Raw genomic sequence first — 12,504 nt, 5'->3', positions numbered from 1 at the left:
AAGAAGCTTGTTGGATATGTGTGAACGCTCCAGAACAAATGGAGTTGATGACGCTTTGCTGACCTTGACAAAAGGAAATGTCTGAATTTGCAAATTGATTAAGATGCGCACGATGGGGAAGATGGTGTTATCTAAAGATTTTCGAGCAAATTTAATTAAAATCAGTAATGTAGTTGTTCAAATAAAAAAGAAAGAATAGACAAACAACATACGGGACCAGAAGGATGACTCTGAATGATCATGTTATCAATTACATTAAATATCAGGTCATTAAATGTCAAATGAATGATGTTTAGGGTGCCAACAACTTTTCCCCAATACATGTTTTACTTCTCAAAGTCAAAGGCATGAATGCATATCAAGTATCTCCTCTGAGAGGGTTTACAGTAGTGCTTCCCATCATGTGTCTGTGTTTGAGCATTTTGTGCTGGTGTTTCTGTGCTTGGAGCTTTGACCTACAAGCTCTTCTCCGGCCCTCAAGCTGTTGTTGCTTCTGACATGTTGTGTCATGTCATTATGAACTCAAGCCCCGTCACCCTACATTCCAAATGAAACGTTCTGGGAGGTCCAGAGGTACAACAAGTAATTCAATACTCTGGGTTTAATCATCTTTCCTACTGAGAACATGAAAGTCAGTTTATTATTTGACATATTAATGGCCGTGGCACTACATGGAGGCGCTGCGTGAGTCAACTAAAGGTGGTTATTTTCCATCCAGATGTGTCTGTGAAAATCTACGACTTTGTACATCAGTGTTAGTGGAAAGCTACATGTTGGTCACTGTTACCCAATAGTGGACACAGAAAAGGCAGTAGTGTTACTTGCAATTGATGTCTCAGGTAAATTGATCAACACCATTGAATGCAGACACTCAGAGGATTAATAAACAAGCACAAATTCATGTTTTGATATGTATAATGGATCATTTTCCCAGGGATGCGAAGGTAGAACTACAGAAATACATTTCATATGTAGGTGAGTATCTTTAGAAGATATGCAGGTATCAATCTTAAAAACGCACACATGCAGCAACAACATCAGATTGAAACATATACAATTGTAACATCAACCATAAAATCAAACACAACTCAAAATGTACTTTGATACAAGGTACTAATGTCATTATTACAACATTGTAACTGATAATGTAACTATTTAACCACTTCCCTGCATCATTCATCACTTCCCAATTTGGTATTACATACGTTGTGGTTATGGCTGACATAGGAGCTTCGTAACACTTTGTGCTTACACACATAGCAGATACACAGCAGCACTGTCATCACGCTTCATGGAGCACCTTTCCTTCAATTATCTCCTCTCTGTCAGTATTTCATCGTCACTCTTCTTGCATCCCAGCAGCTCATTAGTGGGGGTGGTGGACACAACGTGTTTGGAGCTGGGGTCAGATTTGTAGTGGATGTTTCCCTTGAAGAAGTGAACAAGTCCTGACGGGAATGAAGGTTCATCATTGTGATACCTAAAATTAACAACTTTGAGCTCAGTGCTCAAAATACACATGGCCATCAATCTGATTTGGACTATTACCAGCACAGATAATTACCTCTTTCATTTGATCATGAGCCAGACCGGCCGTATTAGACCGGCCCGTCCATATGAAATGCTGTTTCCAGCCATGATGTTGTGAAATAACATTTCGTAAACCGTCGAGAACAATCTTATTAAAAGTCTAACGAGTTGATGTATAAATGTCTCCTTTAAACTAAAGCTCAGCTGGGTTATGTATTTTCTAAAACAATTTTGTTACATTTCATGAAATTCTCTTTACATCCGCAAAGCAATCAATAAATAAAATTCTCTGACAAAAAAAGATCTGGTATCTGTGGCTGTTGCAGGACTGTTATAAACCCGTCCAATGGTTGTATTCAGCCAGAATGAAAGGATTAGAGCTACCTGCCTGTCTGCCTTCATTCACTCATTCACCATTCATCTGACTTGATATTCTTTTGTGCCACAACATAATGAAGCAGGTGAATAAACCACCCATTGTCTATATGAAATTAACTGCAGTTTTCTTTACATTGAGTTTGATGAAAGCGTGTTGTTTAATGTGCAGCACCCTTCGTGAAACTGAAGGGGGAAGAGGAAGGTGATGTATACCCTCATAGAAGACAGCGGCATCTATAGGAGATGGAATCTCTGGCCATTGTTGCTCTATAAGTGTCGCTGATCCTTCCATCGTCATCTGCTGCTCATTGTACCTGTATATCATACACAAAGAAAACATGGTCGAGCTTTTCCTGCTAGTAGGTTACAATCTCACATGGTGTCTAATGGAAGTCAAAAACCCATATTGGATGAGACACAGCAAAGCCAGTGACAGCAAGCCATTACTCACACAGGAAATGTGTACATTTTCATTACATCAAAACCTAAGCAAGTGCTGTAATGTGCTCATCAAAAGACAGATGTCAAGAGCCAGTATCTAACTTGTACCTATGTTGAGCTGGGCACTGACCAGCATATCAGTTTGATCTGAATTTAGGAGCAGAAGATTTTGTGATCTCCAGTCTAGTTTACTGTATGCACAAAACTGGTATTATTTTTTATAGTTCATGCCTCATTAATTACATGGAATTTAATTTAATAGTTCACCTGATGATGCTTAAAAAAAGGTTTATGTTGTTGAAGAAAATCATCACATATCTTAGGATTGTTATTCACTGTTTACTTGGATTCACAAGTAAACCGTTTATATAACTTATGTTGAACACACTGGGTTTCATAAAAACATTCTTAAGAGATTAAAGCGCCACACAAATTGTAATCAATCACCCCTATTTGTATCCAAACATTTCCCGGAAACGAATCGTGTGTTCTGTTGACTCAAACGAAGTCAGGAGAGCATGACATGAAGAATCAGATGTGCTCTGTTTGTGGTTCAACCCACTTGTTTGATTGGTGGAAAGTGATGTAAGGGGGTGTCACGACCCGGCTCGTAACATGAGGGAGACAAGACGAGTGATAAAAGTAATAAATAGACATTTATTTAAAGTACAACTAACTAAACAATCAAAACAAGGCAGCAGCCAGGTCCTCCACACAGGAGTCAGAGAGGAGAGGCGTAGAGAGGGGCCCAGCCAAGAGAGGGGCAGCCTTTATAGCTGGGACCAACCCAGCAGGCTCAGGTGGGGCTCGTTAGCTGCCGATCAAGATCCTGCAAGACAACCTGAGAGGAAACACACACAGACCCCTGGTGGAAGGGAGGGGTTGTCACAGGGGGTGAAGTTTGACGATCAATATTTTAGAAACAGCCAACTATGGATTCAAGAATGTATTAAATATTAAAGGACTTTTGTTCCTGCTGCATTTATAAAAGTAGACCCGACTAGACTCCTGTAATGCTGTCTCCACAGGTCTCAGATCAGACAGCAGCTGATTCAGAGCACTGCTGCTAGAGTCCTCACTGAGACCTGGAAAGTGGATCACTTCACTTCTTTACACTGGCTTTTTGTTTATATCTGTAAAAGTTATTCTATGGTTTGATCAGTCTTATTCTATTGCAGTTTATTTGTATCTTTTATTGTGTTTTACTCTTTTTTATGTCCTTATGCAACGGTGCAATGGATTTGATTATGTTTGAAATATTACGGAACGTCAGTGTCGTTTTATGATGGTGGATACTTGAGGTGTTAAAAGGCATCCTGGGTTATCGCCCACACAGACATTACTTATAGTCTTTACCTTCACTGAAACATCTGCAAACTGAACAAAATATGGCTTTTTGGGGCTCCATCCCTTCCTTTGTCTTTCTTTCTTTCTTTCTTTCTTTCTTTCTCAGGTGATCAAATAAAAAACAACAATATTAGGGATGAATACAGAAACACTGTAGTGGTTTGGAGTGAAGAGGCATTTATAGGATGGACCACTTGGATCCAAAGAAGGGTATTACATTGCTCTGAAGGGAGACAAAGCTAATCATGGTGATGATGACGATGATGATGATGAAAGCACTCTGAGGTGAAGGTGCTGTGCCAAAGATGAGACTGCATTTCCTTGTGCAATGTTCTGAGGGAATAATACAAATGAAACTAGTGAATATAAATGATATTATAGCTGCTAAACATCGCCATCATGTTAGCACTTTCATGAGAGCCTTAGTTTACTGATGTTAGCATAATACTGTGTTCAATGCTGCGTTCCAGAAATCGCGGAACTAGAAAAATGTCTGACCTCCTACGCCAAACAGTCTAATGGAAAACCTCTAAGTCAGCGTTCCTGCTTGGGACTTCTGGGAAAATCTATGAACCCAGACTTCACAAAGAAGCAGTTGTCTGACGCTACACAAAAATGTCACGATGTTATTCGGGAGCTGGTTACAGAAAACCATCTCTGGAAGTTATCTTCTCTGCACAAAGGTTATCAAAATGTGGAGGCTGCACTGCTGAGAGATCAGTTTTGTGAACACTTGCCAAAGTAACATCAGTTTTTCACAGTTTTTGATCGGCATCGAGAACTAAAGATGTTGCACACCATTTCTTCTTTCCGATACCGGTTCAGCCAATACAGAGTACCGAGCCGACACCAGTGCATTGAAAACAAAAAAAGTTCATAATTCCCCCTGCGATATACTGTGTGTATATATAGTACAGTACATATATATATACTGTATTCAATCAAATTATAATTACCCTTTGCCCAACACTCATTTTTATTCATTGGACCTTTAACGCATGATTTTCAAGCTGAAATGGCATCATATGGAACCTCCTTTAACGTGAGCTGTTAGCTCCGTTATTTGGCCAAGCTAACAGCTAACAGCTAACAGCTAACAGCTAACAGCTAACAGCTAACAGCTACAGTTAACTCTCCTACTGATTTCAACAGATTCGTTGTTACATTGTAGCATTAACAGGGAGGAAATAGGGTGCAGTGGTAACCACACGTGGTGTAGTACTAGCTTGCACATGTGCAGTGCTGATCGGATTTCTGATAGTGGGAATGGGATCAACTCTACCTGCAGCACTTGGAAGTCTGACAATTGTGAGTTATCTGGAATGCAGCTCAAGTACAGCCGCACTGAGCTGCTATGGCTGTAGACTTAGTCTTGTTTTGGAGTTTTCACAAGTTCACCAAGAAATGTGCATTCAGATGTGAAGTTCTTTATACAAGCTCTCCTAATAGACTGGTAGGTGACCATCACCACGGGATGATGAACACTGAAATCCCAATTCGCTTAAGAATCTGCATTACTAAAATAAAATAGAAAACAAAGACGACACAAAAAATACATTGAGCAACTACAGCTTCCTTGAAATGTACAGCATTCCTCAAAAAACAAAGAAGAAAGAAGTCTTTCCGTAGAAGCTGTTAAACTGATCCGCCTCTTCAGCAACTCCGTCATTCCCAACATGAGTCAGCTCAGTGTTGACGAGTCGTCACCCAGATTAACCCTGTTTTATAGCTCAGGCACCCAACTGAACCGAGTCCAAAGCTCACTGCATGAATACAATCTGATCCCAAGCTTCAGTAAATGCAACTACTGTGACACTGAGTCAAAGGAAGTGGTGGGAAAGAACCTGCTAATGAGGCTCACTAGAACTATATTACACACAGCCTGAGTCATCTTCCCTCTGTCCCTGCAGGCTCAGACTTGGTTTAATCAAATCTGAAGCGTCTGGTTGATGAGATCTCTCTCCCAGATATATTTTATCAGCATGAGCATGGTGCAAAGTACACAGCTCACTGCTCCAACTGACATTCAAATAACAAGCCTTTGAAAAAGATTTAATAAGTTTGTCATTTCCTCCTTTTGTCAACATAAGGAGGGATGCCAAGTTATTTCAAACTGAACTTTTATGGCATCAAAGTCTTCCATCAACATCTTAAATGTTCAGAAAGAACAGTAAAGAGGTGTTTGCATGTCAGGCGGTTGCAGGAAGAAGGGTTTTTACAGATTGGTCACCACATCGAAGAGGTGTTTTCCAACTTTTCTCAGTAGACCAACACAGTTGTGCCAAATACGTCAATAAAAAGCTGTTCCAGGTGTGGAATGTGTGTGACAGTCTGTGATCTCTGTTAAGTTCAGGAGACCTCCATCAGCCTCTCTGATCGACACAGTGCGTGTATTATACCATTATGCAAAGCCTGACACCAACACTACATTACCAGCGTCGATGAGTGACAGGCCTGTTTCATAACAAAAGCCACAGCCACGTTGACATGATGCATTTGTGTTCATACAGTAAATGGCAAGAACATACAGTCACACTTATGGAATGTTCAGCACCAACTGCCATGAGCCACGTTTATGTATGTTGCCCGCAGAGGAATGTATGGATGTTGAAATTGTACTTTGTCTAAACTTGCTCTTCTAACGGTACAAAGATGTCATGGAATATACGGTGCATAGTGTCCATATTTAACTGACTCATTCACAGTGAAAAGCTTGGCGAGGACAGAGTACTGATCCGATACCAGTGTTGAAAACAAAAAACGTTCATAATTCCCCCCGCGATATACTGTGTGTATACTTTACACACACACATATATATATATATATATATATATATATATATATATATATATATATATATACTGTATTTAATCAAATTTCTTGCCAAAAAACACATTTTACAAGATTACAGTTGAACACATCATGATGACATTATAATCACCCTTTGCCCAACACTCATTTTCATTCATTGGACCTCGCAGGACAATGTTTAGTGTGAGTGAGGTGTTTTGAAAGCAGGATTAGGATTTGGTTCAAACTCTTGTGAATGTCCTCTGTGAGCTGGCAGGTTCGTAGCAATACTGCAGTGTAAAGAAATATGGTTACGAGTAAAAGTCTTGCATTCAAAGTTTTACTGAAGTAAAAGTAATTTGTATTCAAAAAAAAGTATATAAAATAAAATGAAAGTACCAAAAGTGAATTCAGTCATTATGCAGATTGGCCCCTTTCAGAATAATGTATATTATCTTAAATGATTGGATTATAATCATTATTAAATGAGAGGACGTATCACTTTAATGTCACAGCTGCTTGAGGTGGAGCTTATCTTCATTATTTTACATGCTGGGTAGCTTAATGTACAATAATACATTATCATTTGTTGGTTGATTTACATTTTGTAGTTTGAATCTGTAAAGTTTCTAAAACTGTCATATAAAAGGAGTAAAAACCACAATATTTGCCTCCACTATGTCCCGTAGTGGAAGTAGGCTATAAAGTAGCATGAAATAGAAATAATACTCATTAAAGTACAAGTAGGGTAACGTTACCTCGTAACAAACACCAGAAAAGGACACGTGGCAACGTCTTCCTCCTGCATACCCACACAACAGGAGAATGCTCTGCTAAAAGCTAAGCTTACAACCATTTGGACCTGGTTTTCACTACAACCGCTCTAACTTTGCTCTGCTTCACTTTATTTGCATCAGTCTGTGCACAGGTGATGTTCGGATGTTCGGAAATGGTTTGCAACTGCATCATTCCAAAGAGCTGTGTTCTGTCTTCATTTACTCTGACCAGGTAACATATATACTGATAACTCACAAATGATGACACAAAGATTAGTATCATAGACCCTGTAGTTGCAGAGTAACACTTTATTTATTTTCGATCAGGGGCCTATAGGGTTCAAGAGAAAAGTACTTGAATAAATGTACTTAGTTACTTTCCACCACTGCAAACCATTAGAAATGAGCAGAAGCCCCCCCCCCCCCCCCCCACACAGCAAACAACCTACACATAACACACTTGTCCAGATAAAAAAAATGACCGATTCAGTTAATTATTAAACACAGACATGCAGGAACACATGAAAGAGAGTAAATCTGAATTATGACTCAGGATATAAACTGACATAATGTCTGACCATAGTGGTCCAGGCCAAATCGGGACAAATCATGAAAACAACACAGACTGCTGTACCCTTTATACACAACAGATGTAGGTGAAAGTTGTGACATGCAGGTTAAATGATAGTAGATTAGAATTTCTCATCATATCATATGTTTATTAAAAGTCTATTCACCCCTCTTTTGGTGTTTAAAAGGTGTTTAAACCTGTTTTTGAACCTGTTTTTGAACCTGTTGATCTGTTGCATTTTATTTCACATTGAGAATGATTCAGATCCAACAGAGCCATATCTACGCATTTGGACTGAATTTGGACTTAGCTGACTACTATATAGTACTGATGTTGGTCTCTCAACATCTGTAAATAGTCTGGTGCCATCAGTGTTTTGCCATTCATACAAAGTCCTCGCTACTAAATACTGAACCCTGTTAGCAATGACAACATGAGCCGACTTAAATAGTCTCTTTCATTGTTACCAAAGATGTAACATCTCATCTTAAACAGGTGTATGGCATGTATAAATATGAAAAGATGAACAACACCACATATGAAATATGCTAAAAAAAACTGATATAAGTGTCAGATGGATTTTAAATGAATCATCAAATGTCATCAACAGAAATGCTCGTCTCCCTAAAGCTTTAAGTGTTCAGTGTTCACATTACTGTCATTATGCTCGGCCCTTGTGACATATTTGTGAGCCGTCTTTGCACCAACATGCTTTACTGCACATAGCCTACGGCAACACAAACGCTGAATACACACACACACACACACACACACACACACACACACACACACACACACACACACACACACACACACACACAGCGTCTTCACCTCTGAAACCTGCGGGCACTTGCTTGTGACGAACCCAAGCGACTGACTAAGGATCCAGTCACTAAAGGAGCAGATAAGGAACTGAAACCTTGAAGGAAAAGTCCAGGTGACACACATTTTGAGCTGTGTCCAGGACAGACAAGCCCTGTGCGTGCTGTGGTTTGTATGGTCTGTGGTGATGCAAAAGAACACTTCCTCGAGGTGCAGGATGTTACTCAACTTCTGCATGGAGTGGGTTGCACGGTGGTGTTGTCATAAGTGTGACGTTTGGTCACAATGTGACACACGAGGTTCTGTGAATTTGGAAGGCTTCGTTTACGTTGAAGTACATTTCCTGCACTTTTTCTCAAAAGAGTAATTCAATTCAATTTATTTTGTTTTGCCAAAAATCACAAATCACAAATTTGTCTCGGAGTGACAATCTGTACACATGCGACATCCTCTGACCTTTGACCCTCATATCGGTGAGGACAAAACCGTAGAGAGATCCACAGAGGAGAGATCCTCTGATCCTCTATCAGGATGGACAGAAGTGTGACAGATGTCATGTGTACAGAATGAACAGCATTACAGAGTTATAACACATTCAATGCATATCACAGACATGATTCATATAATGAGAGTAATAAGCAGAATAATGATGGAAACATGATGACTACTAGTAATAACAGCAGAAGTGGCTATAGTAGAATAGCAATGATAACAAAAGCAGTAATGGTATCGGCAATAGCAAGCAATGAGACGAATAACAATAAAGACAGCAGTAGTGGGTGTCTGCACCTAACGCCCTGATAGAGGATCCTGCTCTGTTGCTCTCCCACGGCCCTCTTCCTCTTTTCTCCCCGTTAAAGGTTTGTGGGGGAGTTTTTCCTGTTCTGATGTGAGGGTCAAAGGCAGTGGCGGCTGGTCAATAGAGGGCCATGGGGCATGGCCCCACCATGAGCCACACAAAAAAGAAAAAAATTATAATAATCATAAATTATACAAATTGTCAATATTTGTGTTTTTGAACTATGGAATGTACCCAGTAATGTGTGTAAAATATGATATCTGCGCAAAATATATGCCTTCCCTGCTCGTCCTCTCCGCCTGTGTGCTCTCTGCTCGTGCTCTCTGTCTGTGTGCACCACACTCTGAGAACGCGCAGCTTGGGGGGCCAAATCGTTTTGGCCCAAAAGAGGCGGGTCTATGAAGCAGTTTAGCCAATTGCTGATTCAAGATATAAATGAGTGACATACAATTTAGCCAATCAGCGCCCTCAAATAGATTCAGCTTGGGGCCAGAACGATCAGGCCCACAGCTGCGCGTTCTCGTCAGGAGAAGTCTCTACAGGCGAGCGCCAGCGCGAGCACTCCTCCTCCAAGACCCGTTTGAGAGGAGAACTTTGAGGAGATTCTGCAGCCAAAGAGCTGATATCAGATCAGCCTGACCTCACGATCAGACAGCAGACTCGCGGGAAAGGGAAGCAGTACATGTGAAGCTTCACTACTAGCTGTACACCAGACAGGTTTGGCTAGCTGGATGACGTCATGCTAATCATTTATTTAGCTTTTTAAAACAACGGGGACGGATACAGCACGGACAGTTACAGGAGTGAGGGATGAGGAGGTAAGGAAACATGAGAACACCAGGGTAGGGAGTGAGGGATGAGGAGGTAAGGAAACATGAGAACACCAGGGTAGGGAGTGAGGGATGAGGAGGTAAGGAAACATGAGAACACCAGGGTAGGGAGTGAGGGATGAGGAAGTAAGGAGACATGAGAACACCAGGGTAGGGAGTGAGGGATGAGGAGGTAAGGAAACATGAGAACACCAGGGTAGGGAGTGGGGGATGAGGAGGTAAGGAAACATGAGAACACCAGGGTAGGGAGTGGGGGATGAGGAGGTAAGGAAACATGAGAACACCAGGGTAGGGAGTGGGGGATGAGGAGGTAAGGAAACATAAGAACACCAGGGTAGGGAGTGAGGGATGAGGAAGTAAGGAGACATGAGAACACCAGGGTAGGGAGTGAGGGATGAGGAGGTAAGGAAACATGAGAACACCAGGGTAGGGAGTGAGGGATGAGGAAGTAAGGAGACATGAGAACACCAGGGTAGGGAGTGAGGGATGAGGAGGTAAGGAAACATGAGAACACCAGGGTAGGGAGTGAGGGATGAGGAGGTAAGGAAACATGAGAACACCAGGGTAGGGAGTGGGGGATGAGGAGGTAAGGAAACATGAGAACACCAGGGTAGGGAGTGAGGGATGAGGAGGTAAGGAAACATGAGAACACCAGGGTAGGGAGTGAGGGATGAGGAAGTAAGGAGACATGAGAACACCAGGGTAGGGAGTGAGGGATAAGGAAGTAAGGAGACATGAGAACACCAGGGTAGGGAGTGAGGGATGAGGAGGTAAGGAAACATGAGAACACCAGGGTAGGGAGTGAGGGATGAGGAGGTAAGGAAACATGAGAACACCAGGGTAGGGAGTGAGGGATGAGGAGGTAATGAAACATGAGAACACCAGGGTAGGGAGTGAGGGATGAGGAGGTAAGGAAACATGAGAACACCAGGGTAGGGAGTGAGGGTTGAGGAGGTAAGGAAACATGAGAACACCAGGGTAGGGAGTGGGGGATGAGGAGGTAAGGAAACATGAGAACACCAGGGTAGGGAGTGAGGGATGAGGAGGTAAGGAAACATGAGAACACCAGGGTAGGGAGTGAGGGATGAGGAGGTAAGGAAACATGAGAACACCAGGGTAGGGAGTGAGGGTTGAGGAGGTAAGGAAACATGAGAACACCAGGGTAGGGAGTGAGGGATGAGGAGGTAAGGAAACATGAGAACACCAGGGTAGGGAGTGAGGGATGAGGAGGTAAGGAAACATGAGAACACCAGGGTAGGGAGTGAGGGATGAGGAGGTAAGGAAACATGAGAACACCAGGGTAGGGAGTGAGGGATGAGGAGGTAATGAAACATGAGAACACCAGGGTAGGGAGTGAGGGATGAGGAGGTAAGGAAACATGAGAACACCAGGGTAGGGAGTGAGGGATGAGGAGGTAAGGAAACATGAGAACACCAGGGTAGGGAGTGAGGGATGAGGAAGTAAGGAGACATGAGAACACCAGGGTAGGGAGTGAGGGATGAGGAGGTAAGGAAACATGAGAACACCAGGGTAGGGAGTGGGGGATGAGGAGGTAAGGAAACATGAGAACACCAGGGTAGGGAGTGGGGGATGAGGAGGTAAGGAAACATGAGAACACCAGGGTAGGGAGTGGGGGATGAGGAGGTAAGGAAACATAAGAACACCAGGGTAGGGAGTGAGGGATGAGGAAGTAAGGAGACATGAGAACACCAGGGTAGGGAGTGAGGGATGAGGAGGTAAGGAAACATGAGAACACCAGGGTAGGGAGTGAGGGATGAGGAAGTAAGGAGACATGAGAACACCAGGGTAGGGAGTGAGGGATGAGGAGGTAAGGAAACATGAGAACACCAGGGTAGGGAGTGAGGGATGAGGAGGTAAGGAAACATGAGAACACCAGGGTAGGGAGTGGGGGATGAGGAGGTAAGGAAACATGAGAACACCAGGGTAGGGAGTGAGGGATGAGGAGGTAAGGAAACATGAGAACACCAGGGTAGGGAGTGAGGGATGAGGAAGTAAGGAGACATGAGAACACCAGGGTAGGGAGTGAGGGATAAGGAAGTAAGGAGACATGAGAACACCAGGGTAGGGAGTGAGGGATGAGGAGGTAAGGAAACATGAGAACACCAGGGTAGGGAGTGAGGGATGAGGAGGTAAGGAAACATGAGAACACCAGGGTAGGGAGTGAGGGATGAGGAGGTAATGAAACATGAGAACACCAG

The sequence above is a fragment of the Melanostigma gelatinosum genome, assembly GCF_949748355.1.
Source record: "Melanostigma gelatinosum genome assembly, chromosome: 14".
Classification (NCBI taxonomy): Eukaryota; Metazoa; Chordata; class Actinopteri; order Perciformes; family Zoarcidae; genus Melanostigma; species Melanostigma gelatinosum.
Note: the sequence above shows the minus strand (reverse complement) of the source record.